We start from the raw sequence: 22,869 nt of genomic DNA on the forward strand, positions 1-22,869 counted from the left end.
ATACTTAAAAATAATAATAATTGTCAACTGGCCACCCCTCCTTACCCAAACACATACACACACTCATTCTTAATATATTCAGTTTATCCCCTTAAACAGGACATACAAATATTTTAGAAAACTGTGCGTGTGCACATTGTTTCTATCTGACTGGCCACACAAAATCGGCCTTCAGCCACACCTGGCCATATGTAGCTCACACAGAAACATGTTTATAACCTTGAGAGAGTTACCTTAAATTACACTCACTCACTCACTCACACGCAGGCACGCACACACAAACGCACGCACAAACGCACGCACGCACGCACGCACGCACGCACGCACACACAAACGCACGCACGCACGCACGCACGCACGCACGCACACACCATGCAAGGAGTTCAATTCAAAGATCAAATTCATTCATAAATTAACTGTAGCCTGGATGCCAGCCGAACTCAGCCCCACTCACAACAATTGAGGTCGAGAAGTTGGTCTGGACCGAGCAGCAACCTCCCCCAGATTCTCTTGAAGCCAATACGGAAGGGACTTAAACTGTAATTCATCGACTGGCCGCTAGGGACAGGCTCCAGAAGGGACCAGAATACAAAAATAGAGCTCGATGTTAGTCTGCCCAACTTTACAGCAGAAAAAAACATGTTTACAGCCTGGTACAAATTGGGGTTTTGGTCTATATAGCTCATTTTGCCCTTCATGACAACTGTGAGGGTGGTGAATATTTGTATAACTAATTTGTTGACATTATATAAAGCCTTAAAGTTCTGCATAATTAACTGTGTCCACTTTGAGTGACAGGTGGAGTAGTTTGTTTGCTGTCTGTTAGTCATCATGTCATCTCACCTTCACCTCTTTGCCCATTTTCAGTTTTCAGTAAAAAGCGCTTGGGTTGAATTCGTTCACCTTTACTATTTCTCCCACAAATTATGATTGTGTTGGTAAGTGTGCATCCTAAAATTATTTTTACAACACCGGCAAAGATCGTTTACACTCATCTTGTTCTGCTAATTCTTCCAGCGTGCGTGCAGTCGAGTTCTGTTGACAACTATGTTGTCATTATTGATGTGTCATTCATAAACGATTCGTTCTTTTTGAACTAATCTTTAATATGATTAAGGAACAATGAGTTGTCTCAGAGAGGTGAACTAATCAATTCTGTTTTGTGCTTTCACATTGCATGGCTTTCCCGCCCCAGATCAGACTCTGATGACGGAACTAATGACTCGAACCCGAAGACAGGAAAGGTGTACTAATATTTCCAGGAAACAGACGTGATTAAATAGGATGTGACAATAGAAAGAATGACTCAGATTCGGAGGTGAGGTTAACTAACAGACTGCATAGCATGAAGATCTAGCTAAGCAATTAATGAATAATTTCTTTCTTGAAGTTTGGCTTTGGCTGCATTAGCTTTAGTTTTTTATTCCAAATGTGATCAATGTTTGCATACTAGATGTGTTGGGGAATTTAATGTGACATTTGAATTATATTCTGCTGAAATGAACTAAATGACTTGAAAAAAAGATCTGTTCATTTTGATGAAAGAGATTCAAAGATCCGAGTCCGTAAAATGATCCAAACTTTCCACTACTCTGTGTTGCTCAACATACGTCACTTACTCCATTGCTCTGATTGGTTGTAGGTCTATCCAATTGAGTGCAGAGGCATTTTCTTTTCTGGTTCATGTGAAACATGCCCCATAATCACAGCCCAATAGAGCAGTATTAGACTCCTATTCTGACTAGAATCTGAGTATGGCAATGTCAGGTTAAATTAACTGGGGCTTGGGGCAAAAATGCCACCAAAATTAACAAAAAAGTGCCCCTCAAAATCAAGACAGGGGGACAAAAAATGCTCCTTCACAAATAAAATGTCCCTAGTAAGCTATTTTAAAGGTTCCTAATTTTGTTTTTGAGGTCTCCTACAATAGTTTTGCATGCATCCAAGGTCATAAAACACTAATATACATCGCACATCACCTAATTTCTCAAAGAGTCTGAAAACTGATTGTTCGAAGATTCAGTCTCGCTAAACTCATAGACAGTAAAAGAAATGGACGGAGTTATCCCATTGCCTTCTACGGTGTTAAGTGATGTCAGTATAGGAGCACTCACTTCCTGATGGCTGAGCGAACTGCGCAGGCTCAGACTGAGCTTGACGACGTAGATGTGACGTGAGCCTCCTGTCTGACAGCTGTAAGTCTTCTAGTAGATGTGGAATGTGAAATCTTTTTTCTCCCGTTGAGAAGAAAATTTTCTCCCGTTGCTTTTAGCTCACTATGGGCTTCTCCCCATTCTTCTCCCTTGACTTTATCAGACTTTATGTCTCCACGTCCCCCCGACTGTCTCATAGACAGTAAAAGATTGCCTGCGAGCGTCTCCTCAGGTCTATACGGTAATTTCTCAACTGTGCGACAGAGTCGCGATGGTTATGACGCAATAGTTAGCCTATTTTTACAAAAACAGCTTCTACGGGGCGATAGTGTAAGATACAAGGTAATGGAGCATTTTATGCATTGTCGTGTTTCTTTAGAAATAAACAATGGACAAATGGAGTCTTTAAACGTCTCAGATGTAAAGTTATTCACTGTCAAAGTGACTCAAAAATGAATGGGAGTCAATGGGATGCTAACAGCAGGTGATGGCTTGGTTAGCAATGGCAGCCCCTAGGGGTGGAACGCTTTTCGAGTGCTAGATTACCCCCTTGGCTAAACTCCCTCCTTTCAAAGAGCCTACTGTGCTCTGATTGGTCAGATGGCTCAGACTGTTGTGACTGGTCTACCGCTTACAGCACGCGTCAGAAACTTAACACCTGATATACCATTTCTGAATTTCAGCTCTGGAGATGTGGGAAAAAAAATTAAGAAGTTTAACTATTACAAGTTAAGCAGAATTAAGTGATACACGCAAGTGAATGAAAAGTGTATCTAAAAGGCATTACACTGAGATTTAGATTTACTCACAATCAGATTTATTTTTACAAAAAAATTTTTTGCACACATTTATGTTGAGCTTATGAATGCAATGGCCAATCAGTGGCGTTTCAATTACTAGACACCACTGAGTTTTGTTCAGTGTGCAAGCTCACAAATTCTCTCAATATAAATAAAGTGCAGCTACAACACAAGATGATCATTTTCACTGCAGACAGCTTCAGACTGATTGAAGTAATTGGTTACATTTAAGTATTTGACATAAAAGGCAATTTCACACCATAAATACTTAATGGTTTTCAGTGATTTTGCCACCAATAATTTTTATGTCTGTGTACTTGTTACCAAGTAGACAACAATGCCAGCAAAGAGCTTGAGATTAACTTATGTGTTTTGTTAAATTAAAAATAAAAATGTGATTGTTAATTGTCAAATCACATATCAAGTTACTAATATTATAAAAACTTATGTGTGAAAAGTGTGGTATACAACAATTCATTTTCATAGTTGAAGAGACATCCATTCATGTGTCTTCTACAAGAAACCAGCACAGCACATATAATATAAACCAAGTCCAAATTCAGAGTACAGAGGTCAGTGTAAGAAAGGAGATTATTCTTTTATCAGTATCATAAGAGTTACTCTTTCCCCATCGTCTCTCATTTAACTCGCTAATATGAATGTACTCAAACACACACCTCAACATTGATAACTGAACACAATGCACTCAAGCTTACAAACACCTGAACTCGCTCATATAAACACCACTCATGCACCGGACATGAGAGTGTGTAAAAGTAGCTGTTGGGTTCAGAAAGAGGCCAAGGATCACACTCAGGGTGAGAGCTGATAGGGGCCCTAGGAGCATTCCGGAAGGGCTAGAATCACTCGAGAATGTTACAGTAGCAACAGGAAAACACACACAGCTTTAGCAAAACTTTGGACAGTTTTACAGGAGTGTTAATGCGATGTTAGCCGAGAGATGTGTATGGGCCTCATTCATGAAACACATGCAGAACAAATCTCTCACCCGGAAGTGTTTGCAACAATTTATGTGTGGTTTTACGAATGACACAGACAGAAATTTGTTCTGCTTGTTCTTCATGAATGAGGCCCATTATATATACACAAGCATGGACTTTATAGCTTAAAAGAGATACAATACAAACCAATTATTATTTTTTAAATGTTTTTTTTAATATTTATTTTAAAAAGAAATTTGAAAGACATTAAATTAATTAAAAGTGACAGTAAAATACATTTATAATGTTACTAAAGATTTTCATTTAAAATAAATGCTCAGCAAAGAATCCTGAAAAATGTGTCACGGTTTCCACAAAACCATTAAGCCTTGCAAAATAATAATAATACATTTTAAAACTTAACAATGGTTTACTGTGTCTGAATATTAAGCCATTAATATTTAATATTTTAATTTAACAACCAAACAAATATTTTACATTTTGATAGTAAATGAAAAATGTTTCTTGAGCAGCAAATCAGCATATTAGAATAATTTCTGAATTATAATTTGACACTGAAGACTGGAGTAATGATGAGTAATAATAAGAATAATAAGTGCAGTTCAAAATATCTTCAAATGGAAATAATTTTTTAAATTGTAATAATATTTCCCAATAATATTTCCCAAAATTACAGTTTTTATACACACACACACACACACACACACACACACACACACACACACACACACACACACACACACACACACACACACACACACACACACACACACACACACACACACACACACACACACACACACACACACACACACACACAGCATTGTGTAAAGAAATCTTGCCGACCCCAAACTTTTGTAGTCAAAAGCATATTACCCTAAAATAATACCCTAAAAAGAGAAAAACATAATATTAGAGATGATGAGTGCCTCTGTCTCCATCAGTGTATAAGTGCACTGGATGTTATTCAAGTTGCCTATTAATTATATATATAGTCTGCACCTTCTGTGTGCATCGTTGTTAAGGGTGGCACTAATCTACACATGCTCCAAACAGGGTGCACATACAGTAGGGTGTCATGCCAATAAAACACACTAAAATGAATATTAACAAGGGGGAATGCTAAAGCAAATGCTGATATATTTTGTTAACACATCAGCATTGAGCACAAAAATCATGCAATACAAATCCTATAGGCCTGAATAGGTTTAGGTGCACACTTGTTTGCTAATAAGGAGGCCAACATGCCCTGACTATACAGAGAACTATATTGACCATCATGTCTTGGTTTTCATCACTAATATCAACAGGTTTCTGTGAGGGTTAGGTTTAGGGGTAGAAATAGTGTTAAAGCAAAATATCATACCATACTATACAAAAACAATAGAGTCTATGATGCTTTTTAGTAGCCTCAAAGTTGCAAAATGTTCATGCAAAGAGCAACAGTAGTGCGTATAAATAAAAAGCTTTTCAAATGTACCAAATATTTTAAAGTTAGAGACATATATCAAGTAAATACCTACACCATTGTTGCATTTAGATGTACTGTAGAGTCCTAAAACTCTACGTTAGATCTAACTGAATAAATGGCATAAGAATTTTATAGTGCATTTAGTCTATTCAGTAATGCAGAGACAACAGCATGTGGATCTTGTTGAGTACTGAATCATTGTTGGGATGATGCGGTGTTGTCCCTGCACTTATATGCCTTCATCAGCCAGGTGAATATTTCAAGTGTACTCCATTCATCTATAAATCACACACACTCACAAACAAAACCACACCAACATAAATAGGAGAGGTCAGGAAACGGCAGTGAGGATCAAGTACCTTGTGCGCTTCTAAACGCAGATATAATTTGTCTCTTAGGGCAATATGTGCAGCCCACACAGGAATGACAAGAGGTATCTCTGCAACTGATCCAGAATGTTGCAGCAAGAGTGCTCTTTAACGAGTCGAATACTGCGCATGTCAAACCTCTCCTCATAAAATTGCACTGGTTGCCCATTGATGTTTGCCTACAGAACAACCACTGGCTCTGCACCCCCTATACCTAAACTCATTATGTGCACTCCAGAAGCTTGTGTTCTGCAAGTGAATAGCAACTTGTGGTGCCATCTAAAAGAGGCACAAAACTTTTTTAATGCTTGGCTGCCGGAGCCATTGCATGTGGGTGAGACGTGACCCAGACCCACCCACTTTTTAAGACCAATGATATTAGACCCACTCACTTTTACCATCTCTAATTCAGGGCATGTCTGTTCACCTTCCCCTAACCGATAAAATGAAGCGTATGTAAGATTGTGGCCAAAGCGGGTACTGCAGGTGTATCCCCTCTCCCCCTCCCCCTGACTCGAGGTTGTCAGATAGGCTGGAAGCAGGAATAGTAGCTGCAGCTGTGGTTACTAGAGCAGATCTGGCAACCCGGATGCAGAAACACTACTGACTTTGTGACTGGTCGATAGGTGGAGGGTGGAGCTTCAGGCCAAAACACAACATGTCAACATCAACATCAGTCGAGGGCTGCAACAACAACTTTTAAATGACAATATCCTGGCCAGACTACTGTTGTCAGTGATATAAGTGATTGGGCGCCGGAGGACACGCCATCCTCAATGAACCCGTCTCTTGCGTGATACCCAGAAATTTTGAATATTCTGATCTAATATGATTTCTGACCTGTAAGGTTGCCAGAATAATAATCATACACTGTGTGTTAATAGGCCAGAGGACAACTGGCACCCCGACTGAGTCTGGTTTCTCCCAAGGTTTATTTTTCTCCATCATGTCCTGATGGAGTTTTGGTTCCTTGCAACTGTCGCCTTTGGCTCGGTTTGCTCAGCTGGGGACACTAAAATTATGATCCAAGTTATTCAACTAAATATACAGATAAAATTAATGAATTAGGTCTTATTTAATTCTATAAACTATAATTCTGATCTGCCAACATTATTGCCATGATAAATAAAAATAAGCTGATAACATCACTGTTTTCTCCAGAATGACTGTACAGCCAAATCAGATTTTGTTGCAGTATATTGTCCTGTTTAACACTGTGAAGCTGCTTTGAAACAATCGTGATTGTAAAAGCGCTTTATAAATAAAGCTGATTAATTGATTGATTGATAAGTATTTGAAATTAACATGATTTCTTAATGTCTAGTGACATTTCAGGGACATTTTATGATTAATTGAAATACATTTCTTACATATTGTTCCTTTAGACACTTTACTTCCATTTTTAAAAAAAAAAAAAAGTTTTTATTTTAAATAAACGCCTTTCTGATCTGGGGTGTATTTCCCATTTAAAAACATAACTCTGGTTAACTATAGTACGATGCATTGTTGAAGAAATCAACTGGCTATAACTTATTTTAATTAATCCGTTTAAGATTGAATTAATGCAAAATCTTTTGCTATAAATGATGAACATGGCATTTGAGGACTAATTCTAATTTTTCTCAGTTATTTTGCTTTATTTCCAGATTTAATCACTGGTTCGTACTTACGTATTAGAATATGTACGCAAATGTGCACTATTTAAAAACAGCGCATTAAAACTCTTGACAAGCTAAAATATGTAAATGATGTTTGTATGTATAGTAAAAGATATAGATCGTACTGAATGTCAGCTTGCTTATTTTGCACAATGTAAGGATTTATTAAGTCCACATGTTATGCAAACAAGAAAATAAGCAGTCGTTCCAACCACGCAATTTTGGGATGCTGTTTGCAAACGTTTCATTGGAAATATGGTTTTCGGGAAACACCAGGAGAGGAAAACAGATAAGGACAGAGAGTGAGAACAACAAAGTGGTTCTAGGAGGTGAACAGCCTGACCCCCATGTGAGAGGTGAGGTAATTCTTGCATCATTCTAACAAACGGCACTGTTAATGAAGCCTAGAGCCCAGCTTTAACCATGCAGGGCCCCATGCACCACACAGCAGCATGGTCCAGCCCAGGTAAAGGCTCCAATACACAAAAAACTTTCACACAGGTCTCCCCATCACATGACTATACAATGTGTGACATTACAAGAACTCCCAGATTCATGCATGCTTGCACTTGCCTCTAAACATTTAAGGTTAGTTGACATTAAATATTTTTGGGAAGGGTTACGGTTAGGGCTTAATTTACCTTAACCTTACTTTTTTTAACCTTACTTGAACACACACACACACACACACACACACACACACACACACACACACACACACACACACACACACACACACACACACACACACACACACACACACACACAACCAGACTTTATGGTCCACAGAGTGTTTCCAAAGAAAGTCATACAGGTTTGAAATGACATAGGCTAAGTGTCATTAAATGATGACAGAATTTAAAATTTTCATCCCTTAAACTAATTCACTACCCAAAACAAAGCCACTACATTTTATTGCTATAATAACTCCTATAATAATTTAATCAAAACAATTTTAAGCAGAGCCAGTCTTTAATTATTCTACTTATTATTGTATGCAGCTTTTGGATTCATATTAATAAACATGTTGGATCTGCTTATGCATTCATTTACATTTCACTTAAAATCTAAATTTAAAAAAGTCCATGGACATGCGTCAGCTACCCTTAAACTGTCAAGGCTACTGGCAAAATCCAAATAATTTCCTGAACAACAAAAATTAGAACTCAAACAAACAGCAGAAGTCCAAGGCAACAGAACAAGTAATAATACTCAGTTATTTCCTTAAACTATATATATATATATATATATATATATATATATATATATATATATATATATATATATATATATATATATGCATTCACCTTTTCAGAAACAGGTGGGTGGATGGAAAATATTGTGTCACAGCATAATGATGAAAGCATTTGTACAGTGTAATTAAACCAGACAGGAGCTCTTACGCATTTCTCACACAAGTGCAAATGGATTCAAGTCATTTATTAAAAGTTTCAATAGCCCAACATTAAGAGACATTGTATTAGACAGGTTATATGCTCCTGGAGATAATGGTTTCAGAGCATTAAACAATGGCCCATTTTGACCGCATTCCAATATTTGCGATCAATTTGGAACCGCGACAGTTAAACCAGCAAACTCTATAGACAAAATATTAGGAAGTTTTCAGTAACATAATTTAATTGTCCAAAAACTGGAGGTGTTTGGTTGTGCGCTCATTCAGTCCATCGCGCCTGGGATAAAAAGATTAATGAAAGAAAACGCTCGCGGTAAAATCAGATGTTCCGTTTCCACGCCACTCTCACACATCAAAGTTGTCAATATTCAACTGACTTAGCCTTATAGTTTCTCCAAAGCCTATAGGCTACTTAGAAAAGCGCAGAATCCAAATGGAAACTAACAAGCTATTTTATACGTTAAAAACGTAAACTCGACAGCTTTACCTTCTCATTTGTATTATAACTTATAGCAATATCTTACCGTGCGTTAGGGACTAGGTCCACACATTTACTTTTGCCCTCCTCGTCCGCGCCTCATAGGCTATATGAAGCCACGAGTGAGCTCGCCTTCATCACGAAAGAGCCACTGTAAAGTCTGACACAGGGCAAAATATTCATAAAAAACGCTAACCGAGGAATCCCAAGATAAAGCAGCACAGGAGACTCGGCGTTTCGGCTACGTGTTTTCATTACCGGGTCCACATCCTCCGCTCACGAGCGCCTGTAAACAGCGCTGAGCTGATGCGAAGTACGAAAGTAGGTCAGACGGGAGCTCAATACTCAACCAACGACATCACTAACCGCCCGCAGCCTCACACACACACACTCCAGAGAAAAGACACACACATGCAAGGACGGCCTCGAACATAAACAGCCGGCAATAATCATTTTAAAATCATTTTCACAGACGATCTGCTCTTTTGGCCCTAGGTTTAGTGAATGCCATGTTGTCAGCCCGTGTGGAGCTGAGGGTCCCCTTCCCCTTTCATTTACCTCAATATGCTTTCAGTCAAATAGATTAAACAATTACCTGCAAGTGCTGCGAGTTAATCAAATCAATTGTCATTGTTATTTCATGATAAGGATTTATTAATAAATTATTAATAATAATGTTTTATGTAGGCTATGCCTTTCTAAAACGTCAATGTTGCTTTACAAGACCATGAAGAGCTTTTAAAGTTAAGAGAAGTATTTTAAACAGAATATGTAATGAAAAGGATAACTGATGCATATTAAACAGGATATATGCGGAGCACTTGGTGTAGAAAAAAATTAACCATTTCAGGTAGGCTAGTTTAAAGAAACAGAATCCCAATTTAGACAGGAAGAAAATATACATGGTGCAACCTGTCTATGAAAAAAGTCAATGACAACTCAACAGTCAACATGAAGGAGGTTGGTTGAATTGACTGCAATATATCCAGACTTGATAGACAGGGTAACGCTCAAATGTATGCGTAACTATTGCACAATGTTGGAGATAGTTTCCTTGCATATTCCACTGATGCAGCTAAAGGTGAAACTGGGTCTGTTGCAGACGATTCGGTGGAGCTGAAATAATGATGACAAAGTTAACTGACTTTTTAGAAATTTGCACTGAAAGCACTATACTAAATTTACTTCTAGCTTTTTTTATAGGGTAAAACATGCCTAAAACTGTCAACATACACACATCTTTTATAGAGGACCGCTTTTAAATCAACTAAAGCAGAAATAATGTGTGATGTTGGAAAGCAAAGTCTCAGGACCAGTATCGGTTGCCATGGCAAACAGAATCCTCCATCAGACCCTCTTGTCCAACATGGCTGCTGGGCAAAAGAGCAGATAAGCCTATCAAACACATCAGCTGTGTGTCTTTACAGGCTCTGTGCATCTTTACTGAACTCACCAAATAGATTTAATTGTTCTGCATTATTCTTAACACTTTAATGGTTTTAGTTGTGATGATGTTCATGCAAAATTAGTTGCAAAACTCTGCTAATTATAATAAAACCAAAGGTAATGAAGTCTAATTAAAGTCTGATGATAACTCTTAAAGGAGCAGGTCTTTCATTTATCATGCAATGACTAAGTCACTGAGTGTTTAACAAAAACAATGTCTTTCTTTCTTTCTTTCTTTCTTTCTTTCTTTCTTTCTTTCTTTCTTTCTTTCTTTCTTTCTTTCTTTCTTTCTTTCTTTGCCCTTATTTGTTTCCTTTCTTGTGTTTTCTCTCTGTAATTTATTTTTTATGTTTTGCTTTGTCACTGTTTTTTTAATGTCTGTGCTACTTTGGTTTGGAGGCAGACTGCGCCTCTGTAGCTTTAAAGAACTTCCAGAAGAATATGGGTCAGTGGAACACCAGCACGAGTGTGAGGGAAGAGAGAGAGAGAGAGAGAGAGAGAGAGAGAGAGAGAGAGAGAGAGAGAGAGAGAGAGAGAGAGAGAGAGAGAGAGAGAGAGAGAGAGAGAGAGAGAGAGAGAGAGAGAGAGAGAGAGAGAGAGAGAGAGAGAGAGAGAGAGAGAGATTTAAACAACATAGCTAACAATATTTCACAACTTTAGGAAATAATAAAATAATAACAAGAACTTCCTCAATCAAACAACAGATATGTGTCACGGTGTGTGTATGTGTGTGTGTGGTGTTCAGGTAGACTATACCATACTTTATGGGGACAAAGTTCTTGTCCTTGCTTGGTTTCCAACACAGCTCCACAGAAGAAAGAAAGGCACTCAGGTTTAGAACGACATGAGGATGATAATTATGATAGAAATTTCATTTTTGGGTGAACTATCCCTTTAAGCGATGGTTGTGGGTTAAGTAAATTAAGCCCTAACCTTAACCCTTTCCAAAAATATTTCATGTCAACTAACCTTAAATGTTTAGAGGCAAGTGCAAGCATGCATAAATCTGGGAGTTCTTCAGACAAAAACAAATGGCACTGACATATTGAGTGTTCAAAAAAGGCATACATAAACCGATATTCTTCAAAAAGGTCTCTTCGATATAAATGGATAAATAAAATAAATGTTAACTATAATTAAAGCCTAAAAAAGTCAAAGACATATTTGCACTGGACATGCAGGTTTCGTCCTGATAAATTGCTGCACCCCTGGCCTCATCTCATAAACACCTGCGATTTAGCAACTAACTATTAATGACCTCACATTCACATAAAGTAGCCTTTTTGACAGATTTGGTGATTAATGGCAAAACACACAAGTTATAGTATGAGTTATAGAGTTGTAGAAGGCGATATCACCTATTTTGTTGCAGAAAATCAAACTGCTGCAGAAAAAGTTAGGTGCCATGCGAATCGAAATGTATTGGAGTAAAAAATACAACTTAGCAAAAGAAAAAAAGAAAGAAAGGGAAAAAAAGAAAAAAAGTAAAATTTGCTAATATCGTGGATACTCAGTAAAACAAAGTAGGCAAAAGATACTTAAGCAGAATAACATTTACTCAAACATTTTACACCATTATTATATCAAAATGCACACATTGGTCACATCTGGTTTGTGACCTGCATCATTCCGCTTAAGACCATGGATTGTTTACAGGTCACTGTATTACAAACACCTGCTTCCTGATACCAGCCATCCCTTCCGAAACAGCCAGCCAGTACTCATAAATGTCATTTAATGTCAGAGACACATCAGAAACACTGACATTTCCCTAGTTTCTGTGGATCATTCTATTAGAGTCTCTCAGTGGATCTTGGGATATCTCTCTCACTGTCTCTCACACAGTGTAAAAAATGTCTTAGGTTACTACTGTAACCATGGTTCCCTGAGAAGGGGAATGAGACACTGCATTTGGATGGAGAACATGTGTATTTACACACACAACAACTTCACCGGCCGACAAGAATCCATGACATCACTTCATCACTACTAGGGTGCCAATAAATGTCATCAACTTTTTATTTTTATAATTTTATAATTTTTATAAATACAACTGATTAAGTAGCATGTAAAAATGGAATGTAAAAAAATGAGGGAAAAAAAATGGAAAGATCTATAATCTTTAGTTATTTACCAGAAAGATGAAACATTTACATTCTTACACCACGTAATTATTCTAGGGGTAGAATCAACTTTTTACTAGATTTACTGCAAATCTAATGCCAAAACAAACAAACAAATAAACAAATAAATAATTCAAAATTGTTTCCAATATGTTCAAACTAAATATTTTTAAACTAGTCTTAAGCTGGATTCACGCTGTGCGACTCTGGCCACGATTTGGCCCTCTAAAAACATGTTTGAATCCTAAAAGATTCCGCTGATCCTATAGGCAACACTCTGAAGCCTTTGATCGCTAGTTTGGATTGTTCACTGATAGACGATTAATGACCATTGTGATAACATTTTACTCCAGTTGAAATTCTGCCTGTTTCAGAAAATTTGACACACAGTGACTTCTCCTACAACAATCGTTAAATCAAAAAACAATAGGAGCTCAGAACCTGATGGCGAAATTGGTAAGACAACAACAAAGCACCATTTGCTCCACATCGTGTCCTTTTTTTAATCCATTTTTCTTTTTAAGACAAGCCATGATCAAAATTAACGCTAGAGATTGTTTTTGTTTGCTACCATTTCTATCTCGCATGTAAATGCAGCTCAGTCACCGAACACGTCACGGATTGATGATGTAAACCTCAAATCTTTTTGTGTGCATCTGTTTTTAATGCGTCTTGACTGCCATACAGTCTGATATGAATGAAAACTGAGCACTGTAGTCACACAAGTCTTAACTTTAAATATTAAGTAAGCGAACTCATCCATTTGACTTAAAATGATTATGTAATCTCAATTTAAATATTTTCAGTAGTGGAAACTTGACTAGCTTTAATTAGATACCAGTAAATGCTAACACAATGCTTAGACATCATCAGCATAGCGTAGCAATTGCTGAATAAGTAAAGCAAATTAGAACATTCAACATTTCTCAAACAAAGGTCATATTCCACTCGACACCATAATGGTAACCATCCAAAAAAACACAACAGAAACTATTCTAAAGTAGCATAGCATAGCAATTGCTGAATAAGTAAAGCAAATTAGAACATTCAACATGTCATATTCCACTCGACACCATGATAGTAACCCTCCAAAAAAACACAACGGAAACCCTTCTAAACATTAAATAATATCTCCCATTTAACATTAATCTTAGACAAAAAACATTATATAAGTTATGAAAGTTATTTTAGCATTTACTTGCCGTTTTGAGTGTCATGGAAAGGCATGCTGGGAAATAGAAATCCCAGCCCAGTTTTAGGTAATTTAAAGGGTTAGTTCACCCAAAAATTAAATTGATGTCATTAAAGACTCACCCTAATGTCATTCGACACCCGTAAGACCTCCGTTCATCTTTGGAACACAGTTTTAAGATATTTTCTATTTAGTCTGAGAGTGTATGCACACTATACTGTCCATGTCCAGAAAGGGAATAAAAACATCATCAAAGTAGTCCATATGTGACATCAGTTAGTTAGTTAGAATCTCTTGAAGCATCGAAAATACATTTTGGTCAAAAAATAACAAAAACTACGACTTTATTCAGCATTGTCTTCTCTTTCAGGTTTGTAATAAAGATTCAAACGGTCATGAATCAGCGGCTTGATTCATGATTTGGATCGCGTGTCAAACTGCCAAACTGCTGAAATCATGTGACATTGGCAATCCGAATCATGAAACACAAACCCAAACACATAGTTTTTGTTATATTTGTTATGAGCCAGAACGGCCACCACACACCAGCTGATTGGTGAGGAGAGGAGACAGAATGATGAAGCCAATCAGGAAATGGGGATTATTAGGAGGCCATGATGGACAGGGGCCAGTGGGCAAATTTGGCAAGGATGCCAGGGTTACAGCCCTACTTTTTATCGAAGGACATCCTGGGATTTTTATTGACCACAGAGAGTCGGGACCTCGGTTTAACGTCTCATCTGAAGGACGGTGCTCTTTGACAGTATAGTGTTCCCATCACTATACTGGGGTGTTAGGACCCACACAGACCACAGGGTGAGCACCCCCTGCTGGCCTCATTAACACCTCTACCAGCAGCAACCTGGTTTTCCCAGTTGGTCTCCCATCCAGGTACTGACCAGGCTCAGCCCTGCTTAGCTTCAGTGGGAAACCAGTCTTGGGCTACAGGGTGATATGGCTGCTGGTAATATATAGTGTGCATACACTTAGACAGTATAGTGTGCATACACTTAGATACGCTCTCGGACTAAATATAAAATATCTTAAACTGTGTCTGAAGATGAACGGAAGTCTTACAGGTGTGGAACGACATTAGGGTGAGTCATTAATGACATCAATTTCCTTTTTGGATGAACCTTTAAGTTTGTCTATGAAACAAAACAAGTTCATAAATCTCAAAACAATGAAACAATTCAGATTACTTTAAAATGTCAGTTTTGTGAACTCAAAAGAAAAAGAAGGTTCTAAATACTCATAAAAGTTCATTTGATAGAACTATTTTCTTTAATTTAAATGTACCCTACTCAAACCAATTAATTATTTTGAGCATTAGGGCTTACAGTGCGGTGACACGGCTTACAGCGAGGCTCATGTTCTTACAATTTGACAAGAAACAAATGTAAAGGACTATTATAAATCATACAGTGCACCCGGCTTTAAACCTTCAATATACATTTTTTGCATTAGCATTAGTGATCAATTGCATGCAATTCATAGATTGATTCCTGATGTTGTTTCAGTCAGTAAGGATGAGTGTAACCTCTCTGCTTCTATTGTTGAGATTATGTAGGTCAGCTGGAGTAAAGCAGCAGTTTTCTTCAATCTCAGAGGACAGGAAAGTCTTGTAGATGTTTAAAACGCCACAGCTCTAAAGTGTATGATCATTTTACAGGAGGCCATCTTTCTCTTTGAGCTGAGATAATTGCTGCTCTCTCTTCCTCCATCTATTCACATGTACCAAAGCTCCATCCATCAGTCTATCCATCATTCTATTTATTCACTGAGCACTGTCATCATAAAATATGGGCTGTTCTGAGCTTCAGCTCTTTATGCTTGTGTCATTGTGTGTTGCAATTATCCACATCTCCTTTGCTGCTGTAATAAACCTACATTGTTCTTTTATAATTGTAATTACCTTAATGTGATCTGACCCAGCTAAATGAAAAAGCGAATCATCACACATTAGATCAAGTAAAAGGGGCTGTTCATATGTGTGTATGTTTGTGTGTGTGTGTGTGTGTGTGTGTGTGTGTGTGTGTGTGTGTGTGGTCTCAATACTGTCAAGAATCATTAAAAGGATGCAGTTTTTCACCTCTCCCTTTCTGTGTTTATGTGTGGAAAAGAGAATAATGAGAGGCAGAAAGAAAAAGAGAGAGTGAGAGTGAGGGGTCTATTATACTGAGTTAAGAAGGAAAAACACAAACTAATTAAGGGAAGAGAGACTATAATTAAAATGGCCTGTTTTTAATTTAACAGTGAGCTACTTTATATCAAGCAGAACAGTGATCACTTAATTATACAGGCAACATCAGAGAGGGAGAAAATGGAAGGGTGGGTTTAGTGAGAGATTGATTTTCTGCTGTCAAGTCTATATTCATATCTTATGTCAGTGCCATTGTTTGGTCTCAAGATGTACACCAAGCATGTTTATAAAAACAACCTAAATGCCCTATAGTTGGGTTTTGCAATTGGGTCGCTTTAAGAAAACATTTAGCCCAACTGCTGGGTTAAAACAACCCATTCGCTGGGTTATAACAACCCAATTGCTGGGTTTGTCCATTTTTAACCAAACTTGGGTTGTTTTTAACCCGGCATTTTTTAGAATGTGGAAGAAAATCGGACTCTATTTAAATGAGTTCAAACGATTAGTCTAACAAATGTTATTATTTGATTAGTGACCTTGATCTAAATGATAAAAGTGATTAAGAAAAATGCAACAGTAAAAACCTGTTAATTAGTCAACAGTAAGTTCCTGCACCATACAGAGAAAAACTTCAATAAATATACAAACCCGATTCCAAAAAAGTTGGGACACTGTACAAATTGTGAATAAAAACAGAATGCAATGATGTGGGAGTTTCCAATTTCAATATTTTACAATACAACATAATAATATATCAAATGTTTTAACAGAGACTTTTCATTTTTAAGGGAAAAATATGTGGAATTTAAATTTCATGGCATCAACACATCTGAAAAAGTTGGGACAAGGCCATGTTTACACTGTTTGGCATCCTGTCTTTTATAACTGCAAGTTATAAAAGGCTGCAAACAAGTTCCTGGAGTTTAGGAATAGGAATGTTGTCCCATTCATGTCTAATACAGGCTTCTAGCTACTCAACTGTCTTAGTTCTTCTTCCTCTTTATGATGCGCCAAATGTTTTCGATGGGTAAAGGAGATCCTTCTTCTACGCAGCCATGTTGTTGTAATTGATGCAGTATGTGGTCTGGCATTGTTAGAAAATGCAAAGTCTTCCCTGAAAGAGACATCATCTGGATGGGAGCATATGTTGTCGATTTTAAATTAGCCTTGGCCCAGAGAAAATGCATGCGCTTCTGGATCATGTTTAGATACGGCTTCATTAAACAGTGTACTGTGGAGCTTACAGAGACTTCAACCATCAGCTCTTTTTTCTGAAAAGCTTTTAACTGTCATGTGTTGATTGTTTGTATTATTCTATATTTTTACTTGTTCATCTTTTTTTTCTTTTCTTTTTTTTCTCTGTTCCATTGTTGCACTTTGAGATTCTTCAGAATGAAAAGTGCGTTATAATTAAAATCTATTATTATTGGAAAAATCCTATTAGGTTTCCGTCAAGGGAAACAGGGTGATGATGACTTCCGAGTTGGAATATGTCATCCCTGCACCACTTTGACTCATCACATGGCTTTCTTTATACCACCAGTGCTAGTATGGTGGATGTCAGTATATGCTAAATGTAGTAGAATCATGGCCTTGCTAATTCAGCAGAAAAGGTTTGTTGAATTAATGTAATTCTTTACAAAGAAGAATTACATTACATACACAATTACACCTTTTCTGCTGAGTTGAGTCTAGGTCCACTCCACTACTGGTCCCATGACCCATGATGCAATTCAGTGTTGGTAATACAGACAGTTGCAGCTGCAGGTCAGACAGACAGGCAGGCATTGCCGTTTCATGTTTGCAGCTTGACTCCAGAAATGAGTTTATCTTTCAACCTGTTCCACATCCAAAAGCAGCAAACATTGCTTGTTCTAATCGCCCATTTAATAACCTTTCAAACCATCTTAATATTTAATATAATACAGGCTGAATTAATTTATCAAACTTGTATTTAAAAGGCCCTTTGGCTAATGCTCTGATGTTTTTAGTGTAATGACTGTTGTGGTCTCCTCTCATTAGTCTAGAATAAAAGGACCATCAATCTCTCCTGTGAGTACCAACATAGCATAAATAATTTACTTGTATATTCAAAACTTTCATTAGATTTCATTAATATTAACCACTCAAACAATCCCCACAGTCCTGCAAAACAGAATGAGAAAGCCAGAGGGATATAGCGAGAGAGAGAGAGGCACAGAGAGAAAGATTGTAACTGCATGTAACAAGAGCGAAAAACTGATTTATGCTGGCACACAGAATACACACACACACACACACACGCTATTGGATAATCATAGTTTTGCATAACAGCAACAAAGACTTGTATTGAGAACATTATCTATGACATCAGCATGGCATCACTGATCCCACACATCAGTATAGCCAAGATGACATTTGTTTATGCATTTCATTTTTGGGATATCTGTAAGCAGAGACCAAGGGCCTAAGGCTGTTCCTGGCCTTTAAGCAAACAGAAACACAAACAAGACAATACAGTCAAAGTGAGCCACGAGCTGACATCATTGGTTATGAGCTGCACAGTACAAACTTAAACTGAAAAAAATAAATAAATAAAAAGATTAAATTACACCCACACCGACGAACTTAAATCCCCTGCTAAGTTTTTGTGTAGGCAAATATTTGCATAAGGCTGCTTGGAAATAGTAATGCTAAAAAACATCATAATCCTATCGTAAAAATGTATATAATGCCAGCTAATATTAGCTAATCAATTCAACCACAAAACCAAAGTTCAGATCTGAATCTTTTGAAACAGAGCCACACCTCAGCTGGCTGAACACAGATTGGGAGAACAAACTGTCAGATAACCCATAATGCATCGCTGTATCCAAACCAACACTGTAAAAACAAAATTCAGGTCTCCAATTGAAACTTATAGTGACTGATCACATCAAGATTTTCAGTTGGCCAAATTGAATTTCTGTGAATTTATGCAATTTAATTCACAGAAATTCAATTTGGCCAACTGAAAATTTAGATTTTTTTTATAGTCGAGCCCTAACAAACAGATAAAGGCATTAAACACAAACATAAAATATTACTATAAAAGTTAGTAGGCCTATAAGTGTTGACATTATTTTAATAATTATCATCATATAAAACAATCATCATCACAGTTTTTAATTCATTAATATTTTATAAATGAATGTTCTACCTAAGTTTTGTTCTGTGTAAATTCTAAAGTTGATACAAACATGTTGCACTTAAATTCTGCTGATTTGTCACCAAGATCATGTCATCTATAGTGTCAGCAATGCTTTGCAGCGGGTGCCATCTTTTTTTAGCATTTTACAAAAAAAAGTTATATAATGTAAAATATATATGTAAAGAATACCACTGTTTATAAAAAATAAAAATAAAAACACAAAAATGTATACAATTATATATATTCTTACAGTGTGTGGTGGGGCCAGTATAACTGTTGGCAGGGCAAGACAAATTTTCCAGCAGACCAAAATCCTGTACAGCTGCAGGTTTTCCAGGTCAGGACGATACTTTCAAACTGCAATTGAAACTAGCTAGTTTCAATTGCGATAAAACACAATTTCAGTTTTGTATCCAACAGGTTCTTTTGTATTTCCATTTATTTTGCACCACCCATATTCTTTCTATTTTCAGACGCCCAGGTTACCAGCCACAATACTAGCATGGGTTTATGCCATATGTTAGTATTAGTTTTTTTGAAAGATGTGAACTTGTATCTGAACACAAAATCTTTTCCAGGACCCAGTTAGAGTACCAACCTGACAAACCAAACAAATAATTACAAAGAAATGGCAAGTATAGCACATTGAATTAAACATGTCTTTTTCAAGAAAGAAAGACTAGTATTTTGTTGGAATATATTCTCCAATAATATGCATTTTATGTAAAACTTTAAAAATAATTGTACAGTGTTTTTTATGGAAGCTGGTTTCTGCCACTGAATTAAAAAAAAAAGTGATTTTTAAAATCTCATTATTCTATACATTTTTCCAAGCAACTGCAGTTTACATTGCACAATTCTGACTCGATAAAACACAATTCCAAGTTTGTCTGTTTGTTTTGCCTTGTTTATTGCTTAAATCACTATCCATTTTTTGCTTAAATCATCTGTCCATTAAGTTTCCACTGTTTTAAAATGGACATTTTAAATAAGACAAAAATGACATAGGAAAGTTTTTTTTTTAAAGAAATTATTTTATTAAGCAGAGATGATTTAAATTGATCAAAAGTGACAGTAAAGACCTCTAAGAGTTCTTTCTAGATGTCCATTTCAAATAAATGCTTTCTTTTTAACTTTCTATTATTTAATTTCTGTTCAAGAATCGGATGAACATTCTAAAAATATATAAATAATACATTATATTTTATATATTTTAAAAATAAATTATATTTTAAAACATATTGAAATAGAAAACAGTTATATTAGGAAATCTTACTATACATTTAGGTAGAAAGTGCAACTGAAAAGTAGAACTAGAAAAAAATACATATATAAATGTTAGATTTAATTGACATTGACATACATAAAATATGATTTTTTTAATAAGAATTACATGTGAATTATATTTTGAATGAATTTACAATACTGCATAAGATTCACTTAATGAACATAAAAACACAATAGTTCTCACACAATGGTTTTCCTTAAGGCCACATTGGTGATGCTGCATTTTCATGAGTCAGCTATAAAATTGAACATACAGAAAAAACGCCCCATGCTACACTAACAACACCCCACCAAGCAGATGAACTGTAATGGAATTAAGCCGAGCATGGACAGGAATAGTTTTAACCTGAACAGACTCTGATATTCTAAGCAGTGGTAAGAATAGGACTAACCTAGAAACCTGGATAAATAAACATCCGTGATTACAAAACAAGACCCCACTCAAGCCCAAGAGACGAAAATGCATGGAATAAAAGAAGTCTTAACCTAAAAAACTCATCCATGAATGAACAGACACACACACACAAATGTTTCCATGTTTTATGGGGACATTCAGGTGTAATCGTTTTACATTACAAACTACTAACCCTTAACCATGCACGGAAATCATGCTGATATTTTAGATTTTCAAAAATGATCATTATGCAAGATTTATAATCTTGTTTCCTCATGGGGACAAAAAAAGTCCCCCAATGTCAAAATGTACTGTTATTACTATAATTGTGGGGACATTTGGTCCCCATAACGTAGGGAATATAAGGACCACACACACACACACACACACACACACACACACACACACACACACACACACACACACACACACACACACATGTTGGTCTATGTGGTTTACAGGGACTCTCCATAGGCGTAATGGTTTTTATACTGTACAAACCGTATTTTCTATCCCCTTACACTGCCCCTGCCCCTAAACCTACCCATCACAGGAAACATTCTGCATTTTTACTTTCTCAAAAAAACATCATTTAGTATGTTTTTAAGGCCATTTGAATTATGAGGACATTTGATATGTCCTCATAAACCACATTTATAGTGTAATACCAGTGTAATACCCATGTAGTTATACAAATTTGTGTCCTCATAAACCACATAAACAGGCTCACACACACACACACACACACACACACACACACACACACGATTTTTTATATCAAGGTTTAATCAAAAGTATCTCTGAGGCAACATGCTCAAACAAACACACACATGCAAACACACAGACACACTTGTACCTAAAGAAAAAAAGCAGAAGGCTTTTGAATATGCACCTTAATCATAGGCAAATGACATAAAAAGCAGAAAAACTTAAGCTGGGGGAATCGGGTGGGGGATGAGAAAAAGACCTAGGGGGAAAGAGAAAGAGAGAGAGAGCATATAAAGGAGAGGGGAGGGATGTGGGGAGAGAGGCATTTGAGCAGAGAATGACGTCTGTACAAGAGGTTATATAATCATGTGCTGAACATTGCGTATGTCACCATTAGAAGGCTACAGAGAGCAACATGAATGCCAGACATTCTCTCTACAGTCATGTGCAGCATACTTCCACTCGCTTAACGTACTCATGAAGCCACTGTACAGCTGCTCCTGCCCCGCGAGACCTTCTACGGCTATTAAATCTGTACTCAGAGAGACTTATCTGCCCGGACACCATCTACAGCTGCTCACATCCCCAAAGTGCTCGGACTAGGAATCTCTATCAGACCTGGAAGTGGACTAGTTGTTTTGTTTTTTTGTGTGTCATCATTTACTCCCTCAAACCTGTATGCCATGGTTTTCTCCATCAAACTAAAAAAGAGGAGATGTTTACTCTGCTCTTTTACATAAAAAGGAAACAAATATTCAATGATAAAAAACACACTAGTGTTCAAAAGTGTGGGGTCAGTTAAATGTACACTTTTATTCATAAAGAGCGCACTAAATTGATCATAAGTCACAATAAAGACATTTATACTGTTACAAAATATTTATATTTCAAATAAATGCTGTTCTTTTGAACTTTATATCCATCAAGGAATCCTGAAAAAAGTATAACAAAAAATATTCCATAAAAATATAAAGCATTTTAATATTAACATGAATGTTTCTTATGCTCCAAATCATCCTTTTAAAATGATTTCTGAAGGATCATGTGGCTCTGAAGACTAGAGTAATGAGCTTTACCATTACAGAAGTGCACTACATTTTAAA

At 36.7% G+C, this 22,869-nt stretch overlaps 1 protein-coding gene and 1 pseudogene across 3 annotated transcripts in view; both read right to left on the reverse strand.

The window, feature by feature from the left end:
- The window catches only part of npas2 (neuronal PAS domain protein 2), a 70,382-nt gene that overhangs the window by 36,640 nt on the left and 10,873 nt on the right, over positions 1 to 22,869 (reverse strand). The window contains exon 1 of one of the 3 annotated variants that reach the window (XM_067439197.1): positions 9,351 to 9,653. The exons of the other annotated variants lie outside the window; for them this stretch is intronic. The gene's annotated coding sequence lies outside the window, so the exon portion shown is untranslated. Of the gene's footprint in view, positions 1 to 9,350; positions 9,654 to 22,869 lie in introns of those variants that run through there. 3 annotated transcript variants of the gene reach the window in all.
- Positions 14,915 to 15,031, reverse strand: LOC137072173 (5S ribosomal RNA; annotated as a pseudogene).

This window comes from Pseudorasbora parva, chromosome 3 (genome assembly GCF_024679245.1).
Source record: "Pseudorasbora parva isolate DD20220531a chromosome 3, ASM2467924v1, whole genome shotgun sequence".
NCBI classification, from domain to species: Eukaryota; Metazoa; Chordata; class Actinopteri; order Cypriniformes; family Gobionidae; genus Pseudorasbora; species Pseudorasbora parva.